Genomic DNA, 11760 nt, shown 5'->3' with positions numbered 1-11760 from the left:
CCTGCCCCCGTATATAAAGGAGCAAGGGAGGAGGAGGCCGGCCCTAGGAGGGGGCGCACCAAGTGTGGAGTCCTACTAGGACTCCCTAGTCCTAGTAGGATTCCACCTCCCATATGGAATAGGAAAAGAGGAAGGGAAAAAGAGAAGGAAGGAAGGGGGCGCCCCCCTTCCCTAGTCCAATTCGGACCAGACCAAGGGGAGGGGTGCGGCCACCCTTGAGGCCCTTTTCCTTCTTTCCCGTATGGCCCAATAAGGCCCAATACGTATTCCTGTAACTCTCCAGTACTCCGAAAAATACCCGGATCACTCGGAACCTTTCTGAAGTCCGAATATAGTCGTCCAATATATCGATCTTTACGTCTCGGCCATTTCGAGACTCCTCGTCATGTCCCCGATCTCATCCGGGACTCCGAACTCCTTCGGTACATCAAAACTCAATAAAACTGTCATCGTAACGTTAAGCGTGCGGACCCTACGGGTTCGAGAACTATGTAGACATGACCGAGACACGTCTCCGGTCAATAACCAATAGCGGGACCTGGATGCCCATATTGGCTCCCACATATTCTACGAAGATCTTTATCGGTCAGACCGCATAACAACATACGTTGTTCCCTTTGTCATCGGTATGTTACTTGCCCGAGATTTGATCGTCGGTATCTCGATACCTAGTTCAATCTCGTTACCGGCAAGTCTCTTTACTCGTTCCGTAACACATCATCCCGCAACTAACTTATTAGTCACAATGCTTGCAAGGCTTATAGTGATGTGCATTACCGAGTGGGCCCAGAGATACCTCTCCGACAATCGGAGTGACAAATCCTAATCTCGAAATACGCCAACCCAACAAGTACCTTTGGAGACACCTGTAGAGCACCTTTATAATCACCCATTTACGTTGTGACGTTTGGTAGCACACAAAGTGTTCCTCCGGTAAACGGGAGTTGCATAATCTCATAGTCATAGGAACATGTATAAGTCATGAAGAAAGCAATAGCAACATACTAAACGATCGGGTGCTAAGCTAACGGAATGGGTCAAGTCAATCACGTCATTCTCCTAATGAGGTGATCCCGTTAATCAAATGACAACTCATGTCTATGGCTAGGAAACATAACCATCTTTGATTAACGAGCTAGTCAAGTAGAGGCATACTAGTGACACTCTGTTTGTCTATGTATTCACACATGTATTATGTTTCCGGTTAATACAATTCTAGCATGAATAATAAACATTTATCATGATATAAGGAAATAAATAATAACTTTATTATTGCCTCTAGGGCATATTTCCTTCATTGAGCGGGGAGGATCTACAGTTGCTGTGTGCTGGGACGATCATGGTAACTATCTGGGGAGCTCTACTCTTATCAACTATGGCATTTGCGACCCTACTATTGGAAATATGCCTCCCTAGAGGCAATAATAAGTTGGTTATTATCATATTTCCTTGTTCATGATAAAGGTTTATTATTCATGCTAGAATTGTATTGACCGAAAACTTAAATACATGTGTGAATACATAAACAAATACTATGTCCCTATTGAGCCTCTACTAGACTAACTCGTTCATCAAAGATGGCTAAGGTTTCCTAACCATAGACATGAGTTGTCATTTGATAATGGAATCACATCATTAGGAGAATGATGTGATGGACAAGACCCAACCGTAAGCTTAGCAATAGATCGTATCACTTAGTTATTTGCTACAGCTTTCTTCATGTCAAGTATGTATTCCTTAGACCACGAGATCGTGCAACTCCCTGACACCGGAGGAATACTTAGTGTGTATCCAAACATCACTTCATAACTGGGTGATCATAAAGGTGCTCTACAGGTGATACGTCTCCAACGTATCTATAATTTTTTATTGTTCCATGTTATTATATTATCAATCTTGGATGTTTTATATGCATTATTATGCTACTTTATATCATTTTTTGCGACCAACCTATTAACCTAGTGCCTACTGCGGGTTGCTATTTTTCGTTGTTTTTCTATTTACAGAAAATCAATACCAAACGGAGTCCAAACGGTACGAAACTTTTTGACAATTTTTGTTGGACCACAAGACACCTTAGAAGCTTCGGGAGGAGGCCAGAAGAGCCACGCGTCAACTACAAGTTCAGAGGGCGCGCCCTAAGGGGGGGCGCCCAAGCTTGTGGGCCCCCTGTGGATCCTCTAGCCCTAATTCTTCTTCTATAAATAATCAAATATTCTCCGTAGACCAGGGACACACCAAAAATACTTTTTCGCTGCTGCAAGTTCCAGAACCACGAGATCCCATCTGGAGGCCTTTTCCGGTACTCTGCCGGAGGGGATTCGACCACAGAGGGCTTCTACATCAACCTTGCTGCCCTTCGATGATGTGTGAGTAGTTTACCACAGACCTACGGGTCCATAGCTAGTAGCTAGATGGCTTCTTCTCTCTCTTTGATCTTCAATAGAATGTTCTCCTCGATGTTGTTGGAGATCTATTCGATGTAATCTTCTTTTGCAGTGCGTTTGTTGAGATCCGATAAATTGTGGGTTTATGATCAGATTATCTATGAATATTATTTGAGTCTTCTGAACTCTTTTATGCATGATTAAGATAGCTTTGTATTTCTCTCCGATCAATTGATTTGGTTTGGACAATTAAATTGATTTTTCTTGCCATGGGAGAGGTGCTTTGTATTGGTTTAATCTTGCGGTGCTTATCCCCAGGGACAGAAAGGGACATAAATACCTTGCTACAATTTATTTACCTTTATCTTATTTTGCACTTTTACTTATCTTTTATATCTATCACTATCAGATCTCATCATTGCAAGTAACCGACAACCCCTTTATCACGTTGGGTGCAAGTATTTGTTTGTTTGTGTAGGTGCAATCATTGGTGACTTGTGTGTTCCTCCTACTGGATTGACACCTTGGTTCTCAACTGAGGGAAATACTTATCTCTACTTTGCTGCATCACCCTTTCCTCTTTAAGGAAAAACCAACGCAAACTCAAGAAGTAGCAACCGGTATCTTCGAAGGTGTTTGTTGGGTTGGCACAGATCGATACTGGGATTTGTCACTCCGTATGACGAAGAGATATATCTGGGCCTTCTCGGTAATACAACATCGTAAAGAGCTTGCAAGAAATGTGGCTAATGAGTTATTCACGAAATCTTGTATTACGGAACGAGTAAAGAGACTTGCTGGTCACGAGATTGAACTAGGTATGGATATACCGACGATCGAATCTCGGGCAAGTAACATATCACCGGACAAAGGGAATTGCATACGGGATTAACCGAATCTTTGACATCATGGTTCAAACGATAAAGATCTTCATGGAATATGTAGGAACCAATATGGGCATCCATGTCCCGCTATTGGTTATTGACCGGAGAGGTGTCTCGGTCATGATTACATGGTTCCCGAACCCGTAGGGTCACACCGTTAACGTTTGATGACGCTAGAGTAATATTGGGATATGCATGTTGCTGACCAAATGTTGTTCGTAGTCCAGGATGAGATCACGGACGTCACGAGGAGTTTTGGAATGTTCGATAGCTAAAGATTTATATATGGGCAGTCATATTTTGGGTTCCGATTTTTTTTCCAGTTTTTTTGGTATTGTACTGGGAGGCTTCCAGAAGGTTCCGGAAACTTCCGGAGGAGTCCGGAAGTCCACCAAGGGGTCCATCACGTCCCATAGGCCAGCATGGGCTGAAGGGGGCGACCTGGCCTACATGGGCTAGGCGCACCAGCCCCTAAGAGTCCCATGTGGCTAAGACATGTGGAAGGGTGTCGGTGTCAAAACCGGCGGATCTCGGGTAGGGGGTCCTGAACTGTGCGTCTAGGATCGATGGTAACAGGAGACGGGGGACACGATGTTTACCCAGGTTCGGGCCCTCTCTATGGAGGTAATACCCTACTTCCTGCTTGATTGATCTTGATGAATATGAGTGTTACAAGAGTTGATCTACCACGAGATCGTAATGGCTAAACCCTAGAAGTCTAGCCTATGTGATATGGTAATGATATCCGTCTATCCGGACTATGCCCTCCGGTTTATATAGACACCGGAGAGATCTAGGGTTACATGGAGTCGGTTACATAAGAAGGAATCTTCATAATTGGTCGCCAAGCTTGCCTTCCACGCCAAGTAGAGTCCAATCCGGACACGGGTATAGTCTTCGGCCTTCATATCTTCACAGCCCATCAGTCCGGCCCATGAATAACAGGCCGGTCGCCCGAGGATCCCTTAGTCCAGGACTCCCTCAGTAGCCCCTGAACCTGGTTTCAATGACGAGGAGTCCGGCGCGCAGATTGTCTTCGGCATTGCAAGGCGGGTTCCCCTTTTTCGAACTCCAAGATAGTCTTCGGATGCGATGATTGTATCCGGACCTGTTACACACACCACACACAACCGCAGAGAGAAATATGATATTTGCACGAATCTAATCTGTTGACAGCTTCTTTTCAACACGACATCGCGTTTGTCCGGTCATAATTTCGAACCATTTTTCATCTGCCATCCCACATTTCGAGACGCGGTTGCTATTGGCACGTCTTATTGAAGCAGAGATTGTGTCCCCTTATTGCGGGATTCTCATCAATGCGGGAATGGGTAACTGAACCGTGCCATTTATACAGCCCTTGGGAACAGGCGAATCCTACGGCGAGCGAGGAGGCGATTAATATTTGCTGCCTTTATAAGGGGATAAGGATTCCCTCTTCCTCTCTTCTCACGCTTCCTATCTGTCTCCGCCTTCCCGATCTCGAGCTCCAGCGCCCAAGTTCTCATCTCCTTTCCACTCAACCAACCATGTCCGGATCCGGTGGTCAGGGCAAGTGGATGGTCTCCTCCGTCAGGGAGGAGGACATTACTGAGCTTCGGGCGGCCGGGTATTTGGCGAAGGAGATCGACCACCGTCTGCCAGCCGAGGGGAAAATTGTCCCCACGCTGAAGCCCACCGAGAGGGTAGTATTCATCCCCCATTTCTTCCGCGGGCTAGGGTTTCCACTCCACCCTTTCGTCCACGGGCTGATGTATTACTATGGGATAGATTTCCATGATATGTCCCCGAATTCCTTCCTCAATATCTCGGCGTTTATCGTCGTGTCCGAGGCCTGCCTTCGCATCCAACCCCACTTCAGGCTGTGGCTCAAAGTCTTTAACGTGAAGCCGAAGGTGGTGGATGGCCAGCACGCGGAGTGCGGAGGGGCCATGGTGAGCAAGCTGTCCAACGTCTCTTGGCCCAGGGGCACTTTTGTGGACACGGTAAAGGAGTGGCAGAAGCAATGGTTCTACATCACAGAACCACGCGGCACCACCTGGGCCGCGGCTGCCGAATTCCGCTCCGGCGCTCCTATGCGACTCACCTCCTGGGTCGAGAAGAGTCCGGACTGGTGTTCTCCTGACTAGCTGATAATGCTGCAAACGCGTGTTTAGAGCATGGTAACCAAGAGTGTCAAGCTCGTTGATGTGATCCAGGGGATGCTGGTTCGTCGGATCCTTCCGTGCCAGCGCCGAAGCCGCCCGCTATGGGAGTTCAACCCAAAGAAGCACCGGACCCTGGTGAGGCTCTTCGAGACTACGCACGAAGGTGCACGGAAGTTGTTCTTCAAGGGCAATGAGAAACCACCGGCCACGGATTCGGACCGTGGTCATGATTGTACACACCCCGCCAGCAAGGTATGTTAGTTCTGTCGTATCCCCAACCTCATTGTTTCGAGGATGATGTCTGAGCTTTTATTATGGCTCCTTTAGGACTGGATGGAGAGGGCGAAGTGGATCCAGTGTCCGGCTCCGCTGCCTGAAGAACCAGTCATCCGCGTCTAGCGAAGATGCTGGTGCCGGCGCCATATAAGGCGCCGGAGAAGAAGGCCAAGAAGAAGGCAAAGGGGGCCAAGAGTGGCCTCCACCATAAGGGCACTTCGGACGTGGCGTCCGAAGACGACGAAACTCATTCCTGTGTCCCTGAGGACAATGACGAGGAAGAGGAGGAGGAGGAAGAGAACCCCCCCCCCCCCGAGGAGAAGAAGAAGAGGGCGGCTCCGGCGCATCTGGAGGCGGAGACGCCCAAGAAGGGGAAGGGCATTCCAGCGGTCAACACCGCGTGGGACATTGACAGCAGTCCGGAATGACGCCCCCGCACTAAGCCCCAGGCCGCATCGTAAGTGACAGGGCTCGCTCGTGCGCACATCCAGCCCTTCCTTTCCATTATCTTGATGTAGTTAACTGTACTTATTGCAGTCCGGCCCGCGACCTAATCTAGCGATCCTCGTCTGGAGGTTCGTTGGCTCCATCGGAGATGGCGAGCCAGTCGCCACCGCCTGCTTACTCCCCCGGGGCCAGGGACGACATCGAAGTGTTGTTCAGGAGGGCCAATCCAAACCAGGGAGGAGCCCAGGACACTGTCCGGGAGGCGCCACGAGGCGAAGCCTCCACTGCCGGACACATGGAGGAGACGATCCCCATGGAGACTGGCGAGGAGGGCCGCATCCAGTTTGGCCCTCAGCCGAATACGACTCCGGAGACCCATATGGCCCCGGAGTCGGGCGAGCAGGCCCCTTTGAAGGAGGGGGGTGCGCCGCTTCCGCCGGTGGTCCCTGTCCATCCAGGGGCGCCGGACAACCTGATGGAGGCGCTGCGAGGCGCCTCCGTTATGGACGAGCACCGTGTCCTTATGGGCGCGGTGATTGAGAAGGTTCAGTCCGCCAAGAGTGGACTGAATGAGGCCTGCAGCAACCTGTTGACAGGTTTCGAGGTAAGTGACATAGAAAGAGAAAAAAACCTGTAGTCAATAGCCCCTGAGACACTGTCCGGCGAGAAGAACCGGACAGAGGATCTATTGTAGGAGACTAACATAGCATGTATGCATAAGCAGGCGTTGCTGTTGGCCGCAACCTCGCATGCTGCCGAAGTCTCTGAATTGAGGCAGAGGCTGGAGTGGACCGAGAACGAGCTCGGCGAGGTTAGGGTTCGGCTCCAGGAGAAGCAAGGTGAATAACGACTTGCTGTATGTTCGGAAAGCGTAGGCGATGTATATTGACTGTAGTGTCGTAATATGTGCAGGAGCCGCGACCGAGGTGGCCTGAGGAGGCCCTGGGCGAGGCCGAGGAGAAAGCTGTCCAGCAGCAAGCCGCCCGTAAGAAGCTCGAGGCCCGGGTCAAGGAAATCCAGCAGGAGCTCCAGGATGCGGTGAAAAATGTGAGACCTTGGAGAATGATGCGTCGGCTCAAGAGGCCGAGCTCACCAAGGCTCGTCAGAGCGCGGAGACCGCACGGAATGAGGCCCAGGCCGCCCTCCAGGAGATCCAGGAGGCCAAGAAGATCACGGCGGGTAAGGCATTTAAGATGCAAAGCAAGTATGCGGAGAAGCAATACCTTTTACTAACCCGGGTTCGGAGTTCCCCAGGGGCTTTTGCGGATCTACCACGCAGCGTATCAGACGCTGCAGAGTTCTACCGAGCCGAAGGAGGAGGTTCTACGGAGAAGCTATTCTGGTCGCAGTACGCGACGCCAGAGCATCCCGTGTCCTTCACCGATCAGCTGAAGCAGCTGGTGGAGCTGCACAGGGTGGCCGAACTAGCCATGAAGGATTTGACAATCCGGCTATGGCCAGCCGAAGCTATGCCCGGCAGCTACTTCGGACTCGTGAGGCGTCTGGTGGAGGCCTGTCCGCGGCTGGACGTCATCAAGCGCTCCGCCTGTATTGAAGGTGCCCGTATGGCCTTCGCTCGCTGCAAGATGTGGTGGGCGAAGATGAACGCTGTTGAAGTTGCCAGCGGGCCGCCGGAGGGCAAGGAGCACCGCACACCCGAGCGATATTTCGCGGATGTCGTAGAGGGGTCTCGACTTGTGGCGGCGCAATGTTCGCAGGACATTGTATTTGAATAAATGTATTCATGTTGCCTTTGCCTTGTATTATGGGAACAAAGCCGGTGTTTGTAAAATAATTTTATTATGCTTTGAATTGTTTCCTCCTGTGCGGCCGTGTTATTTGTAATCTGAGGGTTGGCCAGTCGTCGGCTTCTGCCCTCACGTAGGTAGTACGGAGGTGTTCGGGATGGATTCTAAACAATCTTGATCCAATTATATGGTCCTTTGGAGGAGTTGTTTAGCGCAACGAACAAGGCAATCGGACTGTACGGCTTGAACGCCCTCACTTAGCCATAGGAGTTTTATAATTAAGCAAGTGTGCAGCCCCTGGTCCAGGCCAGGGTGCTGTCAGCATCTGATCGGGAAGTGCCGATCCTTCGCATGACGCGGAAAAAATCTCCAACGATTTTGTAACCCTCGAACAGCTGACCGGCTCTCGCCGTATCATGACAGTCAGTTTTCGGCTTTCTCTACTGAGGTGCTCATCCGGTCAAGGCCAGGGCACAATCGCAGTAGTTCTCCCTTTACTACCCTAGCCGATAGAGCGGAACGTAGGGTAGCAAGCACAGGAGCCGGGCAACCCAACTATTGACCAAAGACATGATTCGGAGCCAATGCATATAATGCTAAATTCGGGGTGCCGAACTTATATATAAGAAGTGTTCGGACTTTGCTGCCGTATTGTGGGGCGACAAGTAGCCCCTGGCGAATATGAAACGTACAGAAGAGTATCGATGCGCAAATAAGCAGATCGAAATAAAACGAAGTAAGAAGCGAAAACCACAGAAACTGGGCCACGAACCATTTTTATTATGACTGGATGGATACGTCAAGGCGTATCTTGTACAGATGGTGCGAGAAGTATCCGGGCTATTTAACATGCCGGGATCAGTAGGGCGCAGCGTGCGGGTCCTGAGAAATAAGTTTGAATATCGTCAAGAAGAACGTATAAAGGTTACCCTACACACCTGTGCTGCTTGCCTGCGTTGTATGCCAATCCTTCAAAAGGACTTGCGATCAGGCCCGCGGAAAAAGGAACCTGAAACAAGAAAAAGGTAAAGTATGTGTGTCCAGGATCTGTCTGGCCGAACTGTAGACCCCGGGTTATCTTGTGCCTCCGTCGATGTCCATGGAATTTTGAGTGCGTAATTGTGTACGCGTGGTACGAATGCCACTACCTCATTGTGACTGGGACGGAGGCCGGATTGCTAGTCGAGATCTTGACGAGCCGCGCCGTCCTGTTGCAGTGTAGTCCGGGACCTCTTAATGATGTCCGAGGGCTCGGCAGCCGTACTATGGTGCTGCTTGAGAAGGCCGCTCTGTACTTCTGCTGCTAGGGCGGCGGTGTGCTCCTCTGTTCGGAGGGAGCGTTCCGTATTGCCATTGACTGTTATGACGCCGCGTGGATCGGGCATCTTGAGCTTGAGATAAGCATAGTGTGGCACTGCGTTGAATCTAGCAAACGTGGTTCGTCCGAGCAGTGCGTGATAGCCGCTGCGGAAGGGGACGATATCGAAGATTAACTCTTCGCTTCGGAAGTTGTCCGGAGAACCGAAGACCACCTCCAGCGTGATTGAGCCCGTACAGCGGGCCTCTACGCCTGGTATGACTCCTTTAAAGGTAGTCTTTGTTGGTTTGATTCGCGAGGGGTTAATGCCCATCTTCCGCACTGTGTCCTGATAAAGCAGGTTGAGGCTGCTACCACCGTCCATCAGGACTCGTGTTAGGTGAAACCCGTCAACAATTGGGTCGAGGACTAGTGCGGCTGAACCGCCATGGCGGATACTAGTTGGGTGATCCCGGCGATCGAAGGTGATCGGGAATGATGACCACGGATTGAATTTTGGGGCGACTGTCTCTACCGCATAGACGTCCCTAAGTGCTCGCTTACGCTCCCTTTTGGGGATGTGCGTAGCATATATCATGTTCACCGTTTTGACTTGAGGGGGAAATATCTTCTGCCCCCAGTGTTCGGCTGCCGGGGCTCTTCGTCCTCGTCCTCACTTTGTGATCCCTTTTCCTTGTTTTCGGCCGTTAACTTGCCAGCCTTCTTGAAAACCCAACAATCTCTGTTGGTATGATTAGCTTGCTTATCCGGGGTGCCGTGTATCTGGCACGGACGGTCGAGTATGCGGTCCAGGCTGGAAGGTCCTTCATTGTTCCTTTTGTAGGGCTTCTTCCGTTGGCCGGACTTGGAGCCAGTGAATCCGGCGTTGACCGTGGTGTCATCGGTGTTGTTGCCATTGCTTCGGCGTTTGTGTCTATTGCGCCGGAGCTTGCTAGTGCTATTCTTGGCCTCGGAGGGGCCTGTCTCGCTGGCTGTGTTGTTACTACAAGCCAGCCTACTGTCCTCTCCCGCGCAGAAACGGGTCATAAGTGCCGTGAGGGCTGCCATGGACTTCGGCTTTTCTTGGCCGAGGTGGCGTGCTAGCCATTTGTCACAGGTGTTGTGTTTGAAGGCTGCTAAGGCCTCGACATCCGGACAGTCAACGATCTGGTTCTTTTTGGTTAGGAACCGAGTCCAGAATTTTCTGGCTGATTCTCCAGGTTGTTGAACTATGTGGCTTAAGTCATCGGCGTCTGGTGGCCGGACATAAGTTCCTTGGAAGTTGTCAAGGAATGCTTCTTCCAAGTCCTCCCAGCTGCCGATAGAATTTTCAGGCAGGCTGTTGAGCCAGTGCCGAGCTGGCCCTTTGAGCTTTAGTGGGAGGTATTTGATGGCGTGGAGGTCATCTCCTCGAGCCATATGGATATGAAGAATGAAATCCTCGATCCATACTGCGGGGTCTGTTGTGCCATCGTATGATTCGATATTGACGGGCTTGAACCCCTCGGGGAATTCGTGATCCAGTACTTCATCTGTGAAGCAGAGAGGGTGTGCGGCACCTCTGTACCGGGCGCATCACGGCGTAGTTCTGATGGAGTCCGTCTGCGGCATTCGGCCCGGGCGTGGCTAGGTTTGTCACGTCCGGATAGGTAACCGTCGTTGTGCCTCGAGGCACGGCCTCGCGATCCGTAGGTCAATCTTGTATGCCCTCCTCTACTATCCAATTCTTGCCGGAGATCATATGTATGATCCCGAGCTGGTCTGTCCCTGTTTTTGCAAGGCGGTGGGGTGGGCTGCTGTTCGGCCCGGGTTGCCGTTTTATCCCGACCACGGGGTGGCCGGTCCGCCGCTCTATCCCGACCACGTGGTGGTCGGTCCGCATTGCGCGAGGGGGGTACGGGATCTGGTGCTTCCTCATCGAACTGAGGTAGCAGTCTATGTTTTGGGTAGCTCTTGGCTGGGCGCTTGAGGCCGTATTCTTCAGCTGTCAGGACATCAGTCCATCTGTCGATGAGCAGATCTTGTTCGGCTTGAAGCAGCTGCTGTTTCTTTTTCAGGCTCCTTGCGGTGGCTATGAGCTGAAGTTTAAAGCGCTCCTACTCCAGGGGATCCCCAGGCACGATGAAATCGTCGTTGCCGAGGCTTGTCTCCTCCTCGGAGGGTGGCGGTAACTATCGCCCTCCGAGTCATCTTCTACGGCCTGTTCATCGGGTTATCTTGCCCGTTGTTGTTTTCTTCCTGTTCGGATGTAGCTCCGACAGGGTCTTCATTGTTTTCGGCATCGCCTGGAGTGCTATTTTCTCCGGTGCCATTGTTGCTGTCTTTTGAGCGTCGAGGCTTAGAGTGGCGTTTGGCGCGCCGGCGTTTGGACTGCGTCGCAGAAGGTTTATTCGCGTCTGGCTCTTCTTTGTCGTCGCCAGATTCTTTAGGTGTATCAACCATGTACACGTCGTACGAAGAGGTGGTTGTCCAGCGTCCAGTAAATGGTGGGTCTTGGCCTTGCTCCTTGTTGGCATCGTCTTCCATATCGTCGATGACTTTGGAGCCATAGTCGAGCACGTCGGTTAAGTCATC

The sequence above is a fragment of the Triticum aestivum genome, chromosome 6D, assembly GCF_018294505.1.
Source record: "Triticum aestivum cultivar Chinese Spring chromosome 6D, IWGSC CS RefSeq v2.1, whole genome shotgun sequence".
Lineage (NCBI taxonomy): Eukaryota > Viridiplantae > Streptophyta > Magnoliopsida > Poales > Poaceae > Triticum > Triticum aestivum.
This window is presented reverse-complemented; position numbering follows the sequence as displayed.